Source organism: Panthera onca, chromosome B1 (assembly GCF_046562875.1).
Source record: "Panthera onca isolate mPanOnc1 chromosome B1, mPanOnc1 haplotype 2, whole genome shotgun sequence".
NCBI classification, from domain to species: Eukaryota; Metazoa; Chordata; class Mammalia; order Carnivora; family Felidae; genus Panthera; species Panthera onca.
Window position 1 is genome coordinate 180508007 of NC_138342.1, and position 26748 is coordinate 180534754.

General features: G+C 35.8%; 1 protein-coding gene across 2 annotated transcripts in view; it reads right to left on the reverse strand.

Moving 5' to 3' along the window:
- SGCZ (sarcoglycan zeta) overlaps positions 1-26748 on the reverse strand; it is a 1087629-nt gene that overhangs the window by 153511 nt on the left and 907370 nt on the right. The window lies entirely within an intron of this gene.

Genomic DNA, 26748 nt, shown 5'->3' on the forward strand with positions numbered 1-26748 from the left:
ACCAAAAACAAAACAGCATAAGAACAAAATGGGGAACTGAAATAAATTCAGCTCCATACAATGTAATGGAGAAAAGACCGACGTAAAAATAGTGAAGAGTGGGGAAATCATGGGGAAATTGATAGTCCATTCTAATGAGCTTGGATCTTATCCTAAGCAAACATGAATTACTTGAAACCTTTCCAGTTGTCTATGCTCAAAGCAACTGAGAGCAAAACTCATGATATCTGAGTAGATGAGTTAAAAATGAATTATGAGTAAACCTCAAGAAACACAGTTTTGGCATAGACCAGTGATCATGAAGAGAACCCGAGGTTCTATGTTATCACAGTCACTGAAACTAGCGTCGGGGACATACTGAATGACACTTCGAATATGAAGATCTAGGGGTGCCTAGGCGGCTCAGTCGGTTCAGCATCCAACTTTGGCTCAGGTCATGACCTCACAGTCTGTGAGTTCGAACCCCGCGTGGGCTCTGTGCTGACAGCTCAGAGCCTGAAGCCCGCTTTGGATTTTGTGTCTCCCTCACTCTCTGCCCCTCCCCACTTGCACTCTGTCTCTCTCCCTCTCAAAAATAAACATTACAAAAAATCTTAAAGAAAAAAAGAATACGAATATCTAGACTGAACTTCTTTCAGTGACTACATGGTTTGTATGGAGAGCTCAGAAAAAAAAAAAAGGAATTATAAGTGAGTTCTTAAAGGTCAAAAGCTTAAAAGAGCATACCATTTTATGTTTTGTCTTAAAATGCTTTTGTTTTCTTATTCAATCTGAATTTTAATGAGAGTGTTAGACAATGCCTCCTTAACCTTTTCCCATTTTCCAGGTAATTTTGATAATTTTTAGTACATTATAGATCTAAGCAAAATCCTTGACAGTATGCATACTGTCATACCTTGACACATGCATACATGTGTCCATCAAGTGACACTCCCAATGCTAGGCAGTTCTGAGAAGGTATGACATATCATAAGATGATAAAAGACCTCAAAATGAATATAAGATCAATGAGCAACAGCCTCATGGGAAAAGAACAGTGAACACGAGCATTGCGATTATGTTTTATTCATTCAGTCTGTCTAATAGCGCGACTGCTCTGTGTTAGAGGATGAGTTTTGCTGATATTTTGATAGGGAAAATGATACCGAACTGGAAACAGATGATATGATATAGATGTTTAAGCCATATAAGCCATTTCCATTGTGTATCGCTTACAGTTTGTCCATTACTGAAGTCCTATAGTTTCATGATGCTGTTATGCATGATATAGTTAATTTCCTCAGTATCTGCCATGACACATTTTTTACTCCTATTTTACAGTTTTACTCCTGCTGCTTCAAAGAGGCCAATGAGATTGTAAAGATGGAATATCTGTAAAAGCTCTTCAGGGCCTCAGTTTACTCCTCTGTAGAGTGAGGAGGTGGGGTTCATTGATCGATAATGTTTCCATTTTAATTGTTGTATACATTTAGGAGCCTACCACAACTTTTTTCGACATATTCATTTTGTATTTACATCATATTCTCTGCCAAAAGTATAGTTTTTCTCTGCTTCATTTTTCTTACACCTGTTGTTAGGAAAATTAAATTTAGTGTATTCAAAAATTGGTTAACTCCGAATTTAAAAACATGTAATTATATACCTATATGAAATAAAGTTACAGCCTTATTTCCTTTTACTTGAATATTTGGGGAAATTACATTTATTATTCATATTTCTGCAGATTTACCAAAATCACAGTGGTTAACACCTACTATGATCCTTTAAAAATTTTTAACGATAAAATATAATGGCAAAAATAAAAACGATACTACAATCCCATAGTACTGGGATTGGCATAGACACTACACATATAAATTGCATATATATATTTCTCTACTGCCTTTCACTTTGCTAGGTACTATTGTGTATTGTTGCACATGACTTTCCAGATTTCAAGTTAAAAACCTGGCTTTGTTTCAAATATTTGCTATAATCCAGTACAAAGTTATTGTATTCACTAATAACTTGGAGATAGTCTCTCAGAAAGCATTTTTAACTTAATAATTAAGGCTAGGAACAGTATTTTAACAAGTATCAGTTATATATGTGTAAAACCCATACATTTTATCATCTTTTTCTCAATTATCATAACAAATACCTTTTACTGTATTGTTGTTTATACGTCTTTTTATTAAATTAATACTGTATATCACTTGCCTTTGTTACTCTTGTTCATTCTTTAATCAGTAGTTATGTAATTAAATATTCTTAAACATTCTTATCAAATGCTTGAAGTATATCAAATAATGTTTTAGAATGCAACATTTGACTATGATCTGATGAGCAGAATGTGCATAATTAACTTCAATGTCTGTTTATTTCAAATTATTAAGTACACAATTTAAGTATATTTAGAGGTTTGCATAACTTATACAATGTAAATAGAAAATGAAAAATAAAAGGGTAAAAAGAGTATTAAAACAATAATCACACATAATTCAACTATGTATTATTAACACATCTGAGCATTTCATGCTTATATATTTCTATGAATATAATCACAGATTTTGTGATTTCTTTTCATAACGTTGGGGTTAATTAATCTATATTGGAAATCACTTTAAGGTTTTCCATAGCATTATATTGTAAAGACTGTCAAACTTTAATTTATTTGAGAATATGATATTAACAGTTCAAAAATATTTTATCCAATATATTAATTTAATCAATAAATCTAATGTTTTTGGATATTAAAGGGTTTCCATTTTTTGCTATTTGCAGTGATTCCAGTATAAGAATACTTATACTATACTTATACTTATAATTATTGTATAAATCTGTATTTCTTCAAGATAAATTTCCAGAAATAGAGTCATTTTGGCTTACTTGCCTTCATAATATTTTTGATTATTTCTAAGCTAGGTATTCCATTAGAAACATATGCAGACATCAGAAGATCATCCTGAGCTCCCGTATATTTACATAGTTCACAAGGTGATTCTGATGCACCTTCATTAGCATAACTAAACATTCCATTTCAACTTTCGGATGATCTCCATGACATAGCTGCCTTTGGGTCATTGATCTCTCTGACAGAGAAATTTCTGATGATACTGTAGCAAGTTCTTTAAGTCAAAAATCCCGGGACAAGGTGTTAAGACATTATTCTGTGAACTTCATCATTCCCAGTGTGCCTACAGATAAATGAGGCTTAATGAGTAGAAGGTCGTCTGACTGGGGACACAACACCCCTGGCGTCTGCCAAGGCTTGACTAGGTCAGCAATCTTCAAGCATTTTTGCTTCGTTATCCCTCAAGAAAGGATGTACTTTCTCACATACATTTAGTTGGCATTTAAATATTTAAGAATACTTTAATAAGTCTCCTTTGTTAACAGGAAAAGGAATAAACATTTTAAAAGGTAAAATAAACTGAAGATCGGCTGTAAGTGGAATAAATATTTGATGATATTTTCATATAAGTTTTTCATATTTTACTGAAATAAAGACCATCTGAAAGATGTAAAATTTTGTGTTTTTTTTTTTTTCCCAAAGTATTTGGCGAAATGACATCATCCTGAGAAATATTCCAGTTACATACAAAATACATTTCTTTCTTTCTTTCTTTCTTTCTTTCTAATTTTTTTAATGTTTATTTATTTTTGAGAGAGAGAGAGCGCAAGTGGGGGTGGGGGAGGAGCAGAGAGAGAGGGAGACACAGAATCCAAAGCAGGCTCCAGGCTCTGAGTTGTCAGCACAGGGCCCGACATGGGGCTCGAACTCACAGACTGTCAGATCATGACCTGAGCCGAAGTTGGACACCTAACCAACTGAGTCACCCAGGCACCCCTCCAGTTACATTTTAAAACTAACCTATATTGTTTCCATTTTTCTGAATCTGGAACATCCTCGTAGGGGCCAAGATTCAGGCTACACAGAAATAGTTATAACAGAAAAAAAGACAGGAAGTCAAGTGGGTTTAAGATGTCTTGATTCATCAATTAAAAATGTTTCCCTAAAACAGTATTTCAAATTACCCCTTTGCTTATTATCTGAGGAGGGGTTTTTATAACTCCTGGGCATGTTGTCAGCTAAGATTCAGTTGTATGAGGACTGTGCCTTTCTTCGATAAAGTGAAAAAAATGCTATTGTGAATGGAAGCTTTATAAGGTGGTTTCATAAGAAATCACAAGTGGGAGTTGCCTATCAAATAATCAAAATTTTTAAGATAATTTGGATTCAGATTTCTTAGAAATTCTCCACATACCACCAGGATTATCTATCCTTTGAAAACTTGTAGGTGAGTTTAATTTCATTTGTTATCGATTAATATGAAGTGGCCAGTATAAAGTTTAGTATATGATATAGTTCTCTCCATGAAGACATATAGATAATTTCAGAACCAGCAAGGTCAGGAAAAAAAATATTCTCTGAGCAGATGCTTCATTCAACCAACACGGAAGATTTAGAAATACAGATCTATCAGAGGTGGAGTTTGGAATCAATTTTGATGTAAGTATTGGAGCCAACCTGAGACTCCTGTCCCTTTTACACCACAGCTGTTTCTCTCACTTTCTGCATTGTTGTCCAATCAATAAATTGTGATTCTGCTCAGTTTTCTGCAAAGGAAACAGATCAGCCTGCTTATCCCTTATTCCCTGGCTGGGTCTTTCAAGCACCCAATCTCCTCTTTTGCCCCCTAGACTTTCAGCTCTCCAAAGGGTGATACTGATCCACATCTCTAAACCATTTTTACTACCTAGAAACAAGTGAAAAACCTTTGTCACCAGCAACCTCCCAATTTGTAGTTTTATTTTTTTGTAAATCTGACATTGAGATCAGCTGCAGTTAAACTTTCCCATTTTCATTTTTTTAAAAGTACAGTCTTGATGTAATTCCCATGGGCCAGTGGAGAAGTTCTCAGGTCTTACATACTTTAATTCATTTACCAATGCCTTTAATGAAATTTGGACAGCTGGATTATATAAATCCCATGTTAAGTAGGGTGACCAAATGTCATAGTTTGAGACAGTACCGATTTGCACTGCTCTTCTGCATAATCACCAGTGCTCTGGTAAAGGTTTAACAACTGGCTCTCCAGGATTGAAAGGCCTGATTTGGAGCATCTGGTGATTTCTGTGGTGGTGTAAATGATCCTACCCTTGGCTAATTTCAAACTACCAACATGACACCATTGAACTTGAAGCTGTAGTGAATGCACGCAATCATCTCTTTTGTTCCCCCTAGCTTTACTGAGGTTTAGTTGACAAATACAATTGAATATATTTAAAGTGTACAATGTGATGATTCAATATACATAAACATTGTGAAAGGATTCCCACAATGAAGTTAATTAGCAAATCCATCACCTCTCAGAATTACTTTTTTTTTTTTGGTTGTTTTTGAAAATGATTAAGATTTATTCCTTAACAAATTTCAATTATATAGCACAGCAATATCAACTATAGTCACCATGCTATATACATCCTCAAAATGTATTCATCTTAGAACTGAAAGTTTTTGCCCTCTCTCCATGTATCTCACCCTCCCCCCCACCATGCACTGGCAAGCACTTTCTCTTGTTATGGGTTTGACATTTTTGTTGTTACATCCCATGTATACATTTTTTATCCATTCACCTGTCAGTGGACACTCAGGTTGTTTCCTTACATTAGCTATCATGAATAATGTTGCAATGAACAATGAGGTACAGATATCCAAATATCTCTTTGAGCTAGTGATTTCATTCCTTGGATATATGTCCAGAAATGGGAATGCAGGTTCATATGATACTTCTATTTTTAATTATTGAGAAACATCTACAATGTTTCCCATAATGTCTCTACCAATTCACACTCCACCAACAGTGTATAAGGGTTCTCTTTTCTCCTCTTCCTTGCCAAAACTTGTCATCTCTTGATAGACGTACTAATGTGTGTGAGGCGATATCTCATTGCAGTTTTGATTTGGATTTTCTTCATGAATAGTAATGTTGGGCATACTTTCAGGTGTTTGTTGGTCATTTGCAAGTCTTTGGGAAAATGTCTATTCAGGTCCTTTGCCCATTTTTAATGGGGCTGTTTTTCTGCTATTTAAGTTGTATGAATTTCTTATAAATTTTGGATATTAATCTCTTACTAGATACGTAATTTGGAAATATTTTCTTCCATTACGTAAGTTGCATTTTCATTTTGATTGCTTTTTTTGGTGGTTCCCTTTGCTGTGTAGAAACTTTTTAGTTGGATAGAAACCCACTTGTTTATTTTTGCTTTGTTGTCCTTGCTCTTGATGTCAAATCCAAAAATTCTTTGCCATGACCCATGTCGAAGAGCTTATCCTCTGCTTTCTTCTAGCAGTTTTACAGTTCCAGGTCTTGCATTCAAGTACTTAATCCATTTGGAGTTGATTTTTGTGTACAGTATAATATGGGATCCAGTTGTATTCTTTTGCATGTCAATAACCAGTTTTCTCAGTACCATTTATTGATGAGACTATCCTTTCTCCACTGTATATTATTGGCTCCTTGTCAAATAGTAGCTGATCATACATGCAGCAGTTTATTTCTGGGCTCTCCACTCTATTCCACTAACCTGTGTGTCTGTTTTTATTCTAATACCATAGTGTTTTGATTACTAGTGCTTTGTAATACAGCTTGAAATTGGGAAATGTGATGCCTTTATCTGTGCTCTTCTTATTCAAGACTGCTTTAGCTACCCAGGATCTTCTTCGTTTCCATTTGAATTTTAGGATTGCTTTCTTTATTTGTGACCAATGCATGGTCATGTCTTGCAAGCCCCTAGAAGTCAGCTCTTGCACATCACCATGGTAGTAAAACATCCTTTCAAATGCTAACATGTCCTGGTTGGAAAATAACTTTTATTCATCCTAATTTTAAGCTACTAGTGGTTTCTTAGGTACTAGGGAAAGGCTCTAAGTGTATTTCAAAATATTACTGCTGCATCCATAATATTGGTGAACATCTTGCTTTAATCTCAGCTTTGACCTATGTTGGATAGAAGCAACTGTGGTAGAAATGAAATTTTACTTTTGAATAGTTATACCTTAGTTTGTGACTTAAGATCATAAGTGGAAATTTTTGTTTCAGAAGTCAGTTGGATTAACTCCCCAACGGAAAGCATGATGAAAATCTATTTCCCCCTCTCTATATCAATTCAAATATATCAGTGTGTGTCAAATTAAAAATAGATGAAATTTACATTTAAATAAAATGAGAGAACTATAAAACTTTCTAATTTTATTTGTGGAATGTCTCCTTAAGCCTCATAACAAAGAGTTTTTCCTTAATGACAATATTTCATGAAGGTCTTTATTTTAAATAAGTACAAAACTATTTATAATAAAATTAATAATAGTTAAAAATAATAGAAAATCATTCCTCTTTTATGTTATTCTTCTTGGTTGTTTAGTCTGAGGCTTAGTGCATATATTTTATTAAAATAAATTGTATTGCCCTTGAAAATGACTTAATGTTTCCTTTCTTTATATTCTAGTAAAATATCTGATTTTAACTGGAAAAGTTCTCTCTCTTACCCTTCCTCAAATCAGGCTCAAATGCCACACGTCTCTTCCACACAAAGAGCTCTGAGATGGTCATCCAATCCACAAACTCTCCCAGAGCATCCCAACAAATTAGTGCCCATCGAATCTGCCGGTGAGCTTTCCCAATCCCTGAGGACACTTAAATGTAGATTTTTAATATTATCAATCAAAACGTCTAACTACATTATTACTCCCAATTCTTACGTTTAAAGATTCAGAATATTTAGATATTCTATCTTGCTTCAACCAAGAAAATCCAATGATATGGGACCAGATACAATGTAACTTACCATGTGTGTTGGGTAAATGATTTCAGTACTCGTCCTTAACAAAGAAATGAAACACAAGCAATATCAAATGCAACCTGAATACTAAGTATAAAAACTAATGAGCATTATAATAGCCTCTCAAGGGATGCATAAGAAAACATTTTATTTAATATTTTATCTCAGCTCAGAAATGTAGCAACTTTACCACCCTGTATCTCAGAAATTTGAGAGCTGTTAAATTCTTTTTGTTTTACAAAATGGGATTATTTTTAGTAAACATAGCTGCAAATTTCTAACAGGAAAACAGACAGATGGCCTTCTCTCCTGATGCTATTTGTTAGAAACAGGCTACAGGGGAAAATTCTTCAGGATATCTTTTTTTTTAAATAGCCTCCAAAATACATTCTAATATTTTAATATTTGCTTGTTTTCTTGAGATTTCATTTGCATATGTTAATATAGAATTTTAAGCACACACTTCCTTACACAACTGTTGTTGTTTTATATTGCAGTAAAGTAAATCTTTTGATAGAAACATTTGACAGAACAAAATGAAGTACTGAAAATAATAGAAGGAGGCATTCACTAGAAGTTTCCAGTGAATTCAACACCTATGTTTCAGCATCCTTGAAGTTTATGATTAATTATGCACAAAAAAAGGAAACAGTTGGTTTATATAAATATTTTATATTATGAAGTTATGCACAAGCCATTTGTGTCAACTTCTGAAGGACTTTAATGTTTTTTAGAAACATTTGACGAGACCAAAGAGAGCTTGGTTTTAGAGTACGGATTTAAGTTATAAAAAATTAGAACTTTTATATGCAGTTATTTGTTTTTTCTAGTGTTACCAAGATTTAATGTAGGCTTCTCTTAATTTCCAAACTTGTTATATATGACAATCTCCTTCAAAATGCATTCCCAAAACAGTTTTATTTTAAATGATGTTCATCTGGAGACTTCCTAAACATTTTTTTTTTCCAACAACCTCAAATATGTCCTTTCTCTATCCTTTTTTTACTTTAAAGTAGGCTCTATGCTCAACATGGGGCTCAAACTCACAACCCTGGGATCAAGAGTCTCATGCTTCACCCACTGAGCCAGCCAGGCACTCCTCCCTATCCTTTTTTTTCCCCCACAAAATCATATTGTTCATTCTTTTGAATTCATACTTCTCAGGCATTCAAGTAAGACAGATATTACTATATAAACTGCAATGCAGTTATAATAATAATGATAACAATAATACTCTGAGCATTGTGTAAGTAAAAAACATTGTGGCCCTGAATTCATTTGCTCCTGACTTTGGCAGACCTCTGTATGTATTTCAGGTTTGCCTGTCAATTAATATCTTTTAAGTAAGTGAGGTATATCAGAGCAAGTTTACTCACCTGAAGTCAGAATTTTAGAATTGAGTTTAAGACATCATGAGGTCAGCTAGTTCAAGTTCTGGATGTACATATGAGAACACAGAAAACACGGGGCATTGCAGCTACATGCCCACATTTTACAGGTAAGAGCTAATGCCTATCTACCCTGAATCCCAGTCAAACTTTCAGTTAAATAACCAAGGTCAAATACTCAAACGCTTTTAAACCGCAGACTTTCTAATCATTACAGAAACCAAATGTAAACCCATAGAGTGAAATTGGTTATCAGTTTGGTCTTCCTCCATTACCTATTCTCCCCCACTCTGTATGACAACTTCTTCCCTGTCCCTTTGGATGAAATCTAGTCCAAGCCCAGTGAGTTTTCTGGATACTCTCAGGAAATTAAAAGTCCCCTTTGCAATAATTAATGTATTTAATCTACTGTACTATTCAAAAGCTTCAAACCTCCCTTCTTCTTGCTTAGTTGGAGCCTGCTGACTCTAGCTGCCTTCACACTTAAGAGGAGACATAGTTCCTTCCTCTCTGACCACTCAGCACTTCGACTCTTCCTTTTCCTTCTTCTCAGTATCAGAACACGTGAGGAGGTGTGGGGAAGAAAAGAGGGGAAAGAGAATGCTTACTTCACTAATACTCTTCTGGGCTGGAGTTTGCACTTTATGCCCATGGCAGGTGCTTAGAGGCAACTCTCTTTTATCTTTTTGAAGCACTTGTTTCCTTGATTTATTGGAGACACCTCCCAACTCCCAGAATCCCTCTCTTGCAGGATCCTTTATGCAATGGAATGCTTCTCTTCCAGCTGGCAGTTCAAGACTCTTGCTTTATACCTGGGAATCCTGCTTGGTCCAGGTGACTGTATCCTATTGACAGTCTACTTAGATAAGACAGCCCGAAGCCAGCTGTCACACACAGAGAACCAACATCTGCTTCAGGGGGAACCCTCAGCGTTGTTAATCTGCCAAATGCCAAGAGTGAAAGCCATTTCAGTGTGCCAACCTCCCACCTTTTGAATCTCTCAGGCTTGAGTCAAACACAGTCCACTAGGTCTCCCAAGATGTGATATATCACATCCTCCAACTGGAGCCTCTCACGGGGCTAGAACTGGATCCGCTTCTTCCTTGGGGTACAGCAGAGGAGAGCACACATCTAAAAACCTCTCTAAAAATTCTCTCCTATTATACAAAATCCTGTACCTGTGCGTCCTCAGTTTGGTGAGCATTATGAGCAGTATAAATTATTTTCTGATGCCTCTTTTGAAAGTCCTTCATGGTAGTGTCATACCTTCCTTTGCAATGTAGTGTGTATTTTCTTGTGTTCTCAACTGAAACTGTGATGAAAACAATTCCATTTAATCATCTTGTCATAGATCGTAGAAAACATGTGGCATTCATTTTTGCATTCCCAGAGCTTATCAGAGTGATTGAAACATAGCAGGTATTAATAATTGTGTTTTTTTTTGAATGATTGAAGTGATTGTTAATTTATATCCTGCACCATGTGTCCTCAGAAACATGTAAGTGATTCTTGACTTATTTCTCTCCTGTGAGTTCCACAAGAAAATTTTCACCAAATCTTAATAATTGTACATCTTTTCTATCACTCGAATATTTGCCCCCTCCATATCTTACCTGTATCCACTGAAGCAATTTAAGTGCTCTTTCTCCCTTGGATTGTCCTAAAACACCTACAACTATCTCCCTGTACTTTCTTCTCCTTCCAATCAGTATTTTATACTATCTTCAAGGCTATTACTCTAAAAATTTTAATTTTGGTCATTTTATTCTATCCCACCACTCTGCCCTCCATTGATTTAATCCATTCCCAGTTTCCTCTCACATGTTGAATAGAGTCCAAATTCCCCAGAATGACATGACACAATCAACTTTTGCAATGTGACATCTGTCTAATTCCCCATTACTGACATGTATCATTTTCCAATTTACCCTCTGGAAGTTCAACAGTACTGAACTGCAAAGGGATTGAAGATTGGGCCATATTCTTTGTAATTTTCAGCTTCTACAAACCTGTCTCCTCTGCACAGGTTATCTTCCTCTCTTATATATCTGACGTACTTCAAGTGCCAGTGCAAATGATATTTTACAAATCTAATCAGAAATAGTCATATTCTCATTTCTGCTAACTCCAGCATATAGTCTCTCAATGCATATAGCACTCTGTATCATCTGTTTACATATCTGCCTTTTCAACTTGACTGAAGGGTAGTCTCCTTATAATCAATGAATGAATGGATAATTGCAAAATCAATGAGTTAAAACTTCTTAAATTTCTAGTATGCTGGTGGAGGAAAAAAATATCACAAGCATGGAAACTGGGACAAAAATGGGAAGGATGGGATGGGAAGGATTGACCGCATAAATTATTTAACACGTATTCACTCCATTTATTTTCAAACAGCTTGTTTTTAAATGTTTTTAATGTTTATTTATTTTTGAGAGAGAGAGAAAGAGACAGAGAGACAGAGAGAGACAGAGCACAAGCAGGGGAGCAGCAGGAAGAGAGAGACACACACAGAATCCAAAGCAGGCTCCAGGCTCTGAGTGTCAGCACAGACCCCACCGCACATGGGGCTCAATCCCATGAACCTTGAGATCGTGACCTGAGCCGAAGTCGGATGCTTAACTGACTGAGCCACCCAGGTGTCCCTAAAACAGCTTTTTTTTTTAAAAAAAAAAGTTTATTTATATTTCGACAGAGAAAGGGAGAGAGAGTGTGTTCATAAGTGGGGAAGGGACAGAGAGAGAAGGAGAAAGAGAGACTCCCAAGCAGGTTCCGACCTCCGCACTGAGTCTGACACCAGGGCTCAATCCCATGACCATGAGATCATGATCTTGGCTGAAATCAAGAAGTCAGTCGCTTTACCAACTGAGCCACCCAGACACCCCTGTGTTCAAACAATTTAATAGTCACTAAAACAGTACAACATTAAGTGTTCTGCTTCTCCCCACTCAGACCTCTGCATATTTCAGTCAAAACTATAGTTAGTGAGCAACATGACTTCAGACATGACATGCAGAGCAGCAGTATTGTGAGACATGAGAGCATTGAGGTTTTCCTGATCAGTTACTCAGTTATTGGGCAACTCATATCAAGCTGAAAAGGTCTTAAAAGAGGATAAAAGATTGTGAAATAGATACAACAGACTCTCAGAGGTTTCTATTTTCTCCTGATTACTATTTTCCAAGCAGCATGCATCCCACCAATGAACTTGGCATCTATAGGTATAATCCCGCAGCTACAAAGCTGATTTCCTTAAATATCAGACAACAGCTTTGGGTTAACAGCAGCAACACTCCATTAAGGTATCTTAATAAAGAGGCTGGTGTTCCGTTATGATTTACCTCTATGTGGAACTTTGTGATGTAATCAAAGTACACAAAAAGTCCCTGAGAAATATCTTTAATAATCCACAAGGTGGTTTTAAATTCTCAGCCCACAAAACTATGGCAATTGCTCTCATAATCTCCTAGAATGCTATGTCTCTCCCCTGATACATTGATGTTTTAAGGAAATGTCCCTAATTCTTAGTCTAGTTATTTAATGAAGACATGTCTCTTTTATTTATTTTTTAAATTTATTTTTAATTTACATCCAAGTTAGTTAGCATATAGTGCAACAATGATTTCAGGAGTAGATTCCTTAAGCCCCTTACCCCTTTAGCCCATCTCCCCTCTTACAACTCTCCAGCAACCTTCAGTTTGTTCTCTGTATTTAAGCGTCTCTTACATTTTGCAGGTGGCTGGGTGGCTCAGTTGGTTAAGCGTCCAACTTCAGCTCAGGTCATGATCTCGTGGTTTGTGAGTTTGAGCCCCGCGTTGGGCTCTGCTGACAGCTCGGAGCCTAGAGCCTGCTTCAGATTCTGTCTCTCTCTCTCTCTGCCCCTCCCCTGTTCACTCTCTCTCTCAAAAATAAGTAAACTTAAAAAAAATTTTTTATAAAGAGTCTCTTATGTTTTGTCCCACTCCCTGTGTTTATATTATTTTTGCTTCCCTTCCCTTATGTTCATCCGTTTTGTATCTTAAATTCTGCATTTTAGTGAAGTCATAGGATATTTGTCTTTCTCTGACTGACTTATTTTGCTTAGCATAGTACCCTCTAGTTCCATCCACATTGTTAGAAGTGGCAAGATTTCATTTTTTTGATTGCTGAGTAATACTCCATTGTATGTATATGTATGTGTATATATGTGTGTGTGTGTGTGTGTATGTGTATACACACACACACACACACACACACACACACACACACACACACAATATCTTCCCTATCCATTCATCTGTCAACTGACATTTGGGCTCTTTCCATACTTTTGCTATAGGACATGTCTCTTTTTTAAAGAATGGGAAGATAGTACTACATTTCTGTTCTTGCTATATAACTTAATTTTAATTACCTATCTTAGATTGAATTCCCTAGAAATCAGAGCTCGAAGCAAACACTTATATGCTAACATTTTATATTAAAAGTGCAATTGGTCCCTGGGAAGGATGAGCAGGGGAGAAAGCAGGGAGGCAGGAAAGAAGGAAGAATACAGGGGCACCTGAGTGGCTCAGTCAGTTAACTGTCTGACTTTGGCTCAGGTCATGATCTCACGGTTCACAAGTTTGAGCCCCACATCGGGATCTGTGGTGACAGCTCAGAGCCTGTAGCCTATTTCAGATTCTGTGTCTCCCTCTCTCTTTGCCCGTCCCCCACTCATGCTCTGTCTCTCTCTCAAAAATAAAAATAAAACATTAAAAAAATTGAAAAAAGGAAGAATACATATAATGAGAAGAGTTATCCAGATGGCCAATGATATCCATCTATTGTCAGAGAAGCCTTACGAACAATGACATCTGAGGACAATCCTCTGTCAGGGACAATAATTATCTCCTTCCCAATCCTCTGGTGATCAATTATGGAACCATAATGTTTTAACTCCCCCACACTCTTGGGTTGTAATTCCAGATCTCTTTCGGCAGCTATTAAGGAAGCCAGAGCTTCCATGGAACCTAACTGCTCAAGCTCACAACAATCTCTGGTCAGTCAATGTCAAGCATTGAGCCTCTTGAGGGGTTTTGTGAACTCCTGTGGGAATTGCAGCGGCAGCAGTAGAAACTGAGCTTCATAGCTGGAGACCAGTACAACCAATTGTGAAAGGCCTGTCCAGCCAATGAGCAAGGCCAATACATGGAGCTGAGGTGAAGCATAAACAGAAACCATCGCTGTAGCTTTATCTCCTGCCTTTTCATGACACCGATCTAGAAAAGCCGGTGTTGCCTGAGATCAATCTCACTACTTTATTTTTTTTTTAACGTTTATTTATTTTTGAGACAGAGAGAGACAGAGCATGAACGGGGGAGGGTCAGAGAGAGGGAGACACAGAATCTGAAACAGGCTCCAGGCTCTGAGCTGTAAGCACAGAGCCCGACGTGGGGCTCGAACTCACGGACCGTGAGATCATGACCTGAGCCGAAGTCAGCTGCTTAACCAACGGAGCCACCCAGGCGCCCCATCAATCTCACTACTTTAGATAACTCGTCTAGCTACTACTTTTTCGTTCTCGTGTGTTTACAACAGAAGAAGCAATTGTACGTAATCCCTGAATTGACCAACCAAGAGTAAACAGGTGATTAGCTTCCAGTTTTACCAACAAGTCTAGAACTGCTTCAAAGAAGCAAATACAATTAGTCACTTAAGTTGGAGATCACATGCATGCATGGCATTTCACCATCAGAACACTGGCCTCAAGTTCCCTTTCTGACACTCGTCAGGGATGGTTGTAGACTAAGGACAACTGGGTGGCAGCAATAGCAAAATGAGAGTGGTACAGAGCAGACGACGCCAACCTGTTGAACCATCTCAAAAGGAGATCATGTCCCCAAATGTTTACGTTATTCATTCATTACATACCATTTTAGTCAAAAGAAGAACTTTCCTCATTTAATGGCAAATATTTGTGGTTAGTAATCATTTGCCTTTAAGAGTAGAAGCAGTACTAGTGTTCGTAACAAATCACATAGCATCCTGGTGATGTCCAGTGAGGAAGGGCAGTGATGTTGAAGCCATCACATCAGGAGTCACTAATGGAAATGAATCTACCTGTTTAGATATTTGCAGTATTCTGAGGTTTTATTCTGAAGAGGTACTTGTCTAGCCCACTCACTAAGCAGTAACACAACTTAGCTTCTTTTAGCTTCTGAGCATCAGACCACAGCTACCCAATTCATTTTTGAAAATGCAAATTCAAAGACCTGTTTGTAGAGTATACTTTAGAGCTTAAAAAAGAAAAGAAAACCGATGTGGGTTTTAGCTTTTTCAAATGTATCACAGATGAGTACTATATTATACAAACAATTCTGACTATGGATAATTTTGAGATATATGAGTCTAAAACTTTATGTTCCACATCGCCTTTAAACTCCATCGTTAAAAAATGATGATTAGTTGATATAAATTAGGAAAAAAAATAGATACTAAATAATTTAGAGTTCAACTTTTTTTCCTCCAGATTTAAATGTTTACATTTTCCTCACAATAAAAATACAGTATGTTCATTATAGAAATTTTAGAAAAAAAAAGCAGAGAACAAATAAATAATTAAATAAATAGCACTCAAAACCTCTAACCCTGGAAATAATTACTGAATTTTGGAATATATAGTTAAATATATAGGTAGGTAGATAACGTAACTATTTACCCCATATCTCTAATTTTTCTAATTTTTCTTTCTTCTTCAATCATTCCTGATGACTTCTGGAACACTTCTCGGCCTGGTCTGTTTTCCTTTTGGTTTAGGGATCAAACAATTACAGCTCACTTGACAAATCCTGCCTGCTGCTTGCTTTCCACATCTCAAAAATTAAGAACAGGTTTTACTTTAAATAGCTTTTAAAAATCAAGCGAAGAGTAATATTTTATGACTCATGAAAGTATATGAAATTCGAACTTGTGTTCACAGATGATGTGTTATTGAAATACAGTCACCTTTATTTGATAACTGTGCTATCACAGTTTTCCTGTTAGGTTACAAGATTCATAAACCTCTCTTGTTTCTGGAACCTCCTTCAGGTAGAATTTGAGGAAGAGAATCGGCAGTTCATATTAGTTCACCCTTTAATTCAGAATTGTACCTATATTTCTAACTTAAAAGACTTGGGTAATTACTGGTACTGAAAAATTCCTTATTTAATTTTTATTACAGAAATTAAAAAATATCTACATAAAGCCTCACAGCCATAATATTCACATTGATGACTATTGCTGGAATATCTTTGCGGTAGAGGTTAAAACAGTATAGCTATGTTACAAGGAATTTATAATATTTTAATTGTACAGATATTAATAGACTTTCACTGATGATTTGAAATGGAATTAATGGACAACCTGGCTTATTTATTAACCAGTTTTGTACATTTTATAAGGAGCAAGGTAAATTTATTTTCTTGTTTCTATATATCACTAGATAATTGTTTCTCAAATTTTGATAAACTTTAACTTAATTTCCCAATTTCAGCCTCTGTGGGTGGTATATTCTTGTTATAAAAACAACAGCAACTATGTGTATGGGCAGTGCAATGAAATATTCAGGGCATGGGTACAGATGGAGACAAATAAATGAAAAGCTGCAATGTATAAATGTTATTTTTCATGGAAAAGTATGTAAACTAGTTATGTGTTCACCTTTGGTTTCTTTGGAAATTTAGATAAAGATATTTTCTAAAACATACATATATAAACTTTGCATAATAGTAAACAATTTAGGGTTCATCTGTATATGGCCTTTTAAAAAAAATCCAGAACTATACCTATCCAGGTACTCAAAAACTACAGGTCACCATAGCAATGCACATGGAAAGTCTGAATTCTGTACAGAAAATTCTATACTTCTTTTTCTTGATTAAATTTTCTTTTTAACCCATGTACAATAAAGAGATCAAGCATACTGTAGCAGGAGACTGGGTTAAATGACTCCATTAAAGCTAATTTTTCACAATAAAAATAAATTTTGAATCTATTTTACGAACAACAAAAAAGCAGACACACACAAAGAATCCTTAACTGTAGCAATATTATATTACAATAGTAGATATAGCTACCTTCACTGCACAACTCTTGGCAAGTTTAAAGCCACGTATATTATTCCACACAGATGAAGTTCAATCTTAGATCTGCAAAGGAAACTCATAGCCTCAATGACATTCATTGTGATATTTAATAACTCTGAAAACTCTCTGTTATTTCTAATCTGTCTAATGTTGTTTTACTCCATTTTTTCTAATTAGGTCCTTAGAGAAATATAAATATCAACCATTCCCCTATGAAAACTCATTCTTTAACTCGATTTGATAAATAACATCTTGATCTTGGTCTAAACGAACTAGGTCTAAATATAAAAGTTAATCGGCTTTGGGGCTTTGCTCAACTCCTTTTTATTTGTCAATGCCTTTTTAAACTGTGTAAATCAAACATGGACTTCTGCCTGAACCATATGACTTGGGATTTTGTTAAAATGGGATTAAACTTGAATTAAGAACAAATTAATTTAATCTACTAGACAGAAGATTACATACGCAATGGTCCATCATTGTCAATTATAATAACATAAAGCTATGGATGATAACTAGGATTTTTCTATTTTGTATCCATATAAATGAATGGTCTGTGTGTTCTGATACAAAAAAGACATGGGAAATGTCGTATTAACAATTGCACTTTCAAAATAGGTAGGAATATAAATCTAGCTAATGCAATATGTATTACACCAGAGTAGGAAAGAATCTGTATGATTAAATGTGTCTGTAACCTCAAGGTAAGATTTTAGTCCTTTATCTGATACTAGTAAATTCCTCTCTTTGAAAGGAAAGAATATTGCTATCACTAAATTTTCTAAAAGAGTGGACTAAATGCAATTTCATCATTGATATTATATCTATATAAAATATGACTCTAAGAAGAATACTGCTTTGACTTCTTAGAGTACTATTATTCCTGAACCCTTAAATCTCAAATCTCTGATGGTGTTTTAATGCTACTTAGATTTTTTATACTGTCTTACTAATTAGGAAACAACACCACTAATGATGATTATTAGTTCCTTTGTGGTTGGAAAGAAAGTTTGTGTGAAATTGATTTTGAACATCTTTCCAACCAGGAAATTATATTCTTAGGCTTTTGGTGCTATTAATTTGACCCTTTCTGCAGTGTTCTCCGAAGATGAGAGAGGGAGAAAGTATGTAAGAAAAGAGAATGACATCAATTAACGTAGAGAATAAAAGTAGTTCTTGGGGTGCCTGGGTGGTTCAGTCATTTAAGCATTCGACTCTTGATTTTGACTCAGGTCATGAGCTCACACTTTGTGAGATCTGCACTGTCAGCATGGAGCCAACTTGGGATTTTCTCACTCCCTCTCTCTCTGCTCCTACCTCTTGTGTGCACTCTTTCTCTCTCTCTCAAAATAAATAAATAAATTAAGAAAGAAGTGGTTCTTATATTTTGATAATTACATCCTTTCTTAGATGAGATCAATGTTATTCCAGACCAAAGTTCTCCTGTGTCACTATGCATATGTTATCACAAGTATAAATTTTGAGACTTTATGTGATCTTAATTACTGTAATAGGGCTAAAGATTTTGCAGTCATATTTCTGGGATGAGGTCCTAGCTTTTTGAAATGAATGCATTCAAGACAGTAATTTAAGGGGAAAAAAAGGGGGGCATCTGAGTGGCTCAGTCGGTTAAGCATCTGACTTTGGCTGAGGTCAATATCACACATTTCATGGATTCGAGTCCCGCATTGGGCTCTTTGCTGACAGCTCAGAGCCTGCAGCCTGCTTCTGATTCTGTGTGTGTGTATCTCTCTCTCAGTACCTCCACCGTTCTCACTCTGTCTCTCTCAAAAAAAATAAACATTAAAAACAATAGTGATTTAAGGTAGTGAAGTCACGAGAGTTAGTTTTCTACTTAGTATAATTGGTGAAAGCATACATATCTCATTACGTGTTACAATTAAATAAGGTACTAATTTTATATAATATTAACAAGAATGTATTTCATGAGTTCTTATGTACCAGGCAATACATAAAGTGCCTTATACATATTATTTACAATATCTAATGTGCAATCTACCACTACTGTGTTCATTCTCCTCTTTTCTTTAATGTTTATTTATTTAATTATTTTGAGAGAGAGAGAGAGAGAGAGGCAGAGAGAGAGGGAGAGACAGAATCCCAAGCAGGCTCTGCACTGTCAGCACAGAGCCCAATGCAGGGCTCAATCTCATGAACCTTAATATCATGACCTGAGCTGAAATCAAGAGTCAGACACTTAACTGGCTGAGCCACCCAGGCACCCCTCTCCTCTTCTGTCTTGAGTTTTCATTTAATTTTTAATTAATAAATAGAAATAAGATGACTATAGTCAACTCTTTTAATAAATATGTGCATCAAAAAGCATTGCTATTGAATTAAAAATATATAATCTGAGAGAGTAACAGGGAATATAGAGGGGTTTATGACATGACACCTTATTATAATAAAAATACCTTCAAGAAATATGTATATTTGTATCTAGGAATCTTTGGACATTAAAGAAGATATTCCCTGAATCATAAAATTATTTTTGTATATAAAATTCAATGTTCCCTAAAACACACTTATTTTCTTGTGCTCTGTGTTATATTTCTGAATGTCATCAATCTCATCCTACAAACATTGATACTGCTAGATGTATTTAACTTAGTCTATATCACATCAGTTTTCAAGTTATATTGACTCTGGCTAAAGGGAATAAACTCAGTCTTCTTTACATTCCATCAATACTATCTAAACAAGAAATTCAATAAATGTTGGTCACACAGTGACTATATGAAGGATCAAAGAAAACTTTCAGATGCCCTGAACATTATTCAGAGTATTTGAATATTTGTCTCCATCTGTACTTTGATTGAATTATGATTAACCAACCCTTAAGATATGAATCCCCCTGCAGCCCTCTCTATTAATTCTTAGATACCATTATAGCTCAGTGTCAGAAGGTGTTATGTACCTTCACTCTATAGTCACACTGTTGTTTCTCTTTCTCCTAAAAATTCATACAGTTTTAAAAATACTTTAAATTTATTACATCCCCTTTCTGTCATTATTTATGCCATTAACCATCTCTTGGTCATTCCCACTGTGACTTCTAAACACACACACACACACACACACACACACACACACACACACACACACATATTCTTGAATATTCTATAAACCTACTCACCCTCTTCCTTTGTATTCCTAAGATTATTCTTGGTGTTTTGAACACGTAGTATTTTACTTACTTTATGTCCCCACTTACAATCACTTTTCCCCAACCCTTCATCAGCTACCAGCCTCAATGGTCACATATTAAAATCAGAAAATAGACTACCTTCAAAATCATAAATTAAGCGCCCCCCCCCCATATCCTGTCCACAGCCATCAATCCTGTCTCACATACTCCAGTGTTCCTACTGCAATATTTGGATTCAATTCATCAAGACCTTCAATCCTTTGAATGACCCTTTTCTCCCTATTATTAGCCCTTTCTGACTATGCTTCCTTTCTTCTCAAATCCCATTTCCCTACTCTGTCATTACAGTCATTCTCTTTCAAATACTTTCAGCATGCTTGCTCCTTCAACTTTTGTTGATATAGACAGAAATGCTAACCTTGAATGAATAGCTACATCACATTTCTCTATGTCCTTTTTCACATAACTAGGAATTGTGGGAAACGATCACACAAACAAGGAGGCTGACCCCCATTACGTGTCCACAATCACCAAACTCAAGTAGAACTTCAATATTTCCCAGTAATCCTAGTTAAGGATCCTCAAAAAGCCCACTCTCTCGTTTGGCTCAATTAATTTTTAACTTTTGTTTTGTTTTGTTTTGTTTTGACTTCTCAGAAACTCTGCACTCTCTTTTCACTGTCTTAACTCTGTCAGTATACTACTACAAGTTCTCTTTAAGAGAATTCAAGAGAAGAGAGTAGCTAACTTTTTCTTGTCCAGCATATAAAGTTTCCTACTCAGAAAAGCTCCAAGTCATACTCATGTGCTCTGGGTATTCAACTTCTAATCTCCTCAATAATCTTCCCATATATGAATAAAAATTACTTTTCCTGAACCATGTGAGGGTAAGTTGAGAGCAGCATGTTCCTTTACCCTAAATACGTAAGCAGATATTTAAAAACAGCATCTCTTACATAATCATGGTACACTTCTCAAATTCGGACTTTTTAAGAGTGCTGAGATACAATTATTTATCACAAGAATCAGCAAACTTTTTTTTTTCAGAGGGCCAGATAATAAATATTTGAGGTTTGTGGGCCAGATGCTTTCTGATACAACTACTCACCTCTTCTGCAGTAGCACACAAGCAGCCACAGGCAATACCTAAACCAATGAGCGTGGCTGTGTTCTACTACAACTATTTATACAAATAAGTGGCAGGTCCCGAGTTGAACCACATTTTATATTCTGAAATTGTCAAGTAAACAATTTTTAATAGAATTTTTTTCTTGTTTAGGACCTGTTTTGTAGCTTGCTTGATTTTTCCTTTTATTTCTTTCAACTTTTGTTTTATGTATTTTGAAGTGTTATTAGACATATGTATATTAAAGATTGCTATATTTTCCTCTTTAATTGACCGTTTTATCATTAAGACATGCCCCTCCTTTTTTCTAGTGATATTATTATGCTAAAACAGACTTTGTCTGATTTTAATATAATTATACTGATCCGCTTTGAGTTATTATTTTATGGCATATCTTTTTCCTCATTTTGTTTTCAAATTACCCATGTTGTTAGATTTATAGTGCTTTTCTTCTAAACGAGTTTCTTTTCATTCTGACAAGCTTTGACTTCCCCTTGGAGTTTATTCCATTTAAATTTAATATTATTATTGACAATTGGATTTGAAATTATCTTCTTATCATTTGATTTCAATTTATCCCCTCTGCAGATTGATCTTGTCAACCTCTGCATCAATTTTTTTACCATTCAAGCCAAAACAATGCTGTTTCATAATTTTGAATATTAACACTTTTTCATTCTAGAATGTGTCTTTTGTGCCAGTTCTCTGTTGAAATTTTTGTGTGTATCTTTTCCACTCTTTTTTCATTGATACAACATTCATGATTATGATTATGTTAATGGCTATTTACTCCACTGCTGAGAGCATGTGTATGTCTTATCCTGCTGTTTTCTCCTTGATTTTTGGTTATTCCTGCCTCTTTTCTTGGCCAGCAATATTTAATTCTATTCTGTGCATTGTGAACAGTACCTCTAGACGATATCTTCCACCATAAAGATTTTCCTTTTTTTTTTTTTTTTAGGCAGATAGGTGAGAGACTTAACATATCAATCCTTTAGGAGGTTGATTTGGATCAAGACTGGGCTTCAGGCTTATTTAAATATCTATTTTCCCTGGCTTATGTCAGTTCCTTAGTCATAACCTTCTCAGGTTTTTTGTTGAGAGCCTAATAAATCTCTTGTTCTTCCATATACAATATATGGCATTTCATTCTTCCCTTTGGAGGCTTCTGTTGAAAATTTCATGTAAAAAAGGAGACTGTCTTCTCACAACTGCAAAAGGTCCCAAACTTAGGATTTTTGGACTTCACAGTGCTGTGAAATACATACGTATTCAGTAGAAATCACACCTCAAAGTCTGAATTTGCACCTTTTTCTGGGCTAGTAATACATGGTATGATCTTCTCTCATGATGTAGGGAAGCGGCATGAGCCACAGCTTCTACCCAGACACATGGTTGTGAAAGTAAAAGACCTAGATAGACACTTACTAACCATTATTTACCCCAACAACCATTCTGTTTTTCACTTATAGTACAGTAATCAATAAATTACAGGAGATATTCAATACCTTATTATAAAATAAGCTTTGTGTTAGATCATTTTGCCCAACTGAAGGCTAATATAAGTATTCTGAAAATGTTTGAAGTAGGCTAGGCTAAGGTATGGTGTTCAACAGGTTAGGTGTCTTAAATGCACTTTTGACTTATGATATGTTCAGTTTACAATGGGTTTATCAGGATGAAACCCCGTTTTAAGTTGAGGAAGATCTGTAGATGAAAACATTCACTGTAGAAAACACAATGTTTTGTAGTTTTTGCCAAGATAATTTATTACTACTTTATTTAAAAAGAAGATTATCAGGATTAATTATTAGTAATAGAAACTGTTGATTTATTTAGCATTTAAATTTTTGCTTCGTGGTAATGAAGTCAGTCAATGTATTTTGCTTTTTTTCTAAAGAGTCTGCAAATTGGCTTTCTGTGTTAAAATTTATATGTAAATCTTTAATTTTCTTTTAAGTTTATTTATCTATTTTTCGAGAGAGGGCTGGAGTGGGGAAGGAGCAGAGAGAGAGGGAGAGAAAGGATCTGAGGCAGGCTCTGAACTGAAAGCAGAGCCCAATGTAGGGCTCGAACTCATGAACCATGAGATCATGACCTGAGCCGAAGGCAGATGCTTAACTGACTGAGCCACCCAGGCATCCCTGTAAGTCTTTAAATTTCTATAATGAATCCTTCACTCCCTTGCATGGTATCCTCCCTGAAGAACAATAAAGTGTCCTGCCAATTCCTAGAAGTTGCCTTATTTCTACCATATTGCTCTCATCATGTTTCTACCTACTAGTATTTTACTCACCTGGGCAGAACCTTGATCGGTGTTATAATCTTCAGAGTATAGGTCTTTCCCCTCTTTGGCTAGGTTTATTATGAGGTATCTTCTTGTTTTTGGTGCAATTGCAAATGGGATCGATTTTAATTTCTCTTTCTGATGCTTCATTATTAGTGTATAGAAATGCCACAGATTTGTTTCTTTTCTTCCTTCCTTCCTTCTTCTTTCCTTTCTTTCCTTTCTTCTGCAACAGTTTTTAACTTTTTTAAATGTTTGTTTATTTTTGAGAGACTAGATAGAGTGAGAGTGGGAAAGGGGCAGAGAGGGAGACACAGAATCTGAAATAGGTTCCAGACTCTGAGTTGTCAGCACAGAGCCCAATGAGGGGCTTGAACTAATGAACCACGAGATCATGACCTGAGCTGAGGTCGGAGGTTCAACCAACTGAGCCACCCAGGTCCCCCTGCAACAGATTTCTTTATGTTGATTTTGTATCCCGCAACTTTACTGAATTTGTGTATCAGTTGTAGCATTTTTTTTTTGTGGATTCTTTCAGGTTTTCTATATGTAGTATCACGTCATCTGCAAATAGTGAAACTTTTACTTCTTCCTTGTCAGTTTGGATGCCTTCTATTTCTTTTTGTTGTCTGATTGTTGTGGCTAGGACTTCCAGTACTATGTTAAATAACAGTGGTGAGAGTGAACAATCCTGACTTCTTTCTTACCATAGAGGAAAAATTTCTCAGTTTTTCCCCATTGAGGATCATATTAGTTGTAAGTTTTTCATATATGGACTTCATGATGTTGAAGTCATCTAAACCTATTTTTTATTATCATGAATGGATGTTGTACTGTGTCAAATGCTTTTTCTGTGTCTGTTGAAATGATCATATGGTTCTTACCCTTTCTTTTAGTAATGTGGTATACCATGTTGATTGACTTGCAAATATTGAACCACCCTGGAAACCAGGGAATATACCCCATTTGATTGTGGCCAATGTTTGTTTGTCTGTTTGTTTGTTTGATTGAATTTATTGTTGGATTTGGGTTGCTAGTATTTAATTCAGAATTTTTTCATCCATGTTCATCAGGGATAATGTTCTGCATTTCTATTTTTCAGTGGTGTCTTTTTTAAAAAATTTTTTTTTAATGTTTATTTACTTTTTGAGACAGAGAGAGACAGAGCATGAACGGGGGAGGGTCAGAGAGAGAGGGAGACACAGAATCTGAAGCAGGCTCCAGGCTCTGAGCTGTCAGCACAGAGCCCGACACGGGCTTGAACTCACTGACCGTGAGATCATGACCTGAGCCGAAGTCGGACGCTTAACCGACTGAGCCACCCAGGCGCCCCTTTTCAGTGGTGTCTTTACCTGGTTTTGGTATTAGGGTAATGCTGTCTTCGTAGAATGAATTTGGAAATTGTTCTTCCTTTTCTATTTCTTGGAATAGTTTGATAAGAATATTAACTCTACTTTAAATGTCTGGCAAGATTCCCCTTGAAGCCATTTGACCCTGGACTTTTATTTGTTGGGAGTTTTTGGATTACTGACTAAATTTCTTTGCTGGTTTTTCATCTGTTCAAGTTTTATATTTCTTTATGTTTCAGTTTTGGTAGTTTATATGTTTCTAGGAATGCATCCATTTCTTCCAGATTGCCCAATTTGTTGGCATACAGTTTTTCATAATATTCTCTTATAACTGGTTTTATTTCTGTGGTGTTGGTTGTTATTTCTCCTCTCTCATTTGTGACTTTATTTATTTGGGTCCTTTCTCTTTCTTTTTCTTGATGAGTCTAGCTAGAAGTTTACCAGTTTTATTGATTATTTTCAAAGAACCAGTTCTTGGTTTCATTGATCTGTTCTATCGTTTGTTTGTTTTTTGTTTTTTGTTGTTTGTTTTTAGTTCTCTATCACTTATTTCTGCTCTAATCTTTATTATGCCCTTGCTTATGCTGACTTTAGGCTTCATTGTTGTTTTTTTTCTAGCTCATTTTCCTAGTATAAGGTTAGGTTATTTCCTAGTATAAGGTTAGCAGATTTTTATTGCTTCTTAAAATAGGCCTATATTGCTATATACTTCTCTCATAGGACCACTTTTGCTGCATTCCAAAGATTGGGTTGTCGTGTTTTCATTTTCAATTGTGTTCATATATTTTAAAATTTCTCCTTTGATTTCTGGTTGAGCCTTTTATTGTTTAGTAGCATGCTGTTTAACTCTGTGGTCTTTCCAAATTTTTTTTCTTATGGTTGACTTCTCGTTTCATAGCATTGTGGTCAGAAAAGGTGCACAGTATGATTTCAATCTTTTTGTATTTGTTGAGGCCTGATTTGTGACCTAATATTTGATCTTTTGGGGGAATATCAAGCGTTCACTTGAAAAAATGTGTACTCTGCTGTTTTTGGATTGAATGTTCTGAATATATTTGTGAAGTCCATCTTATCCAGTGTGAAATATTGAGGGAATATGACAGCAGAATTGGAGTACTCTAGGCTCATCTCTTCCTATGGACACAACTAGGTAACTATCAACCCATCCTAAGTACCCCAGAAGTTGACCTAAAAACTGACAGAACAAACTCCACAACTAAAGGGAGAGAATAAGCCACATTGAAGAAGATGTGGTTTAGGAGAGAAACACACTATGGGTGTATGGAGGGGTGGTCACAGAAAAGGGCAAGAGAGAGAAAGAACACACAGGGGAATACACAAGAAGAACACCTCCCCAAAGCCCTTGGCTTGGAAATCGAGAAGGGCTAAATTTCATGGGTTCTTGCAACCAGCAGGGCTGAAAGCCTGGAGTTTTAAACTGAGTAGACTTGGCTCGGAGAGAGCCTGGAGGTCACTGCACTGATTCTGGAGAGAAGGCAGGCAAACAATATGGGG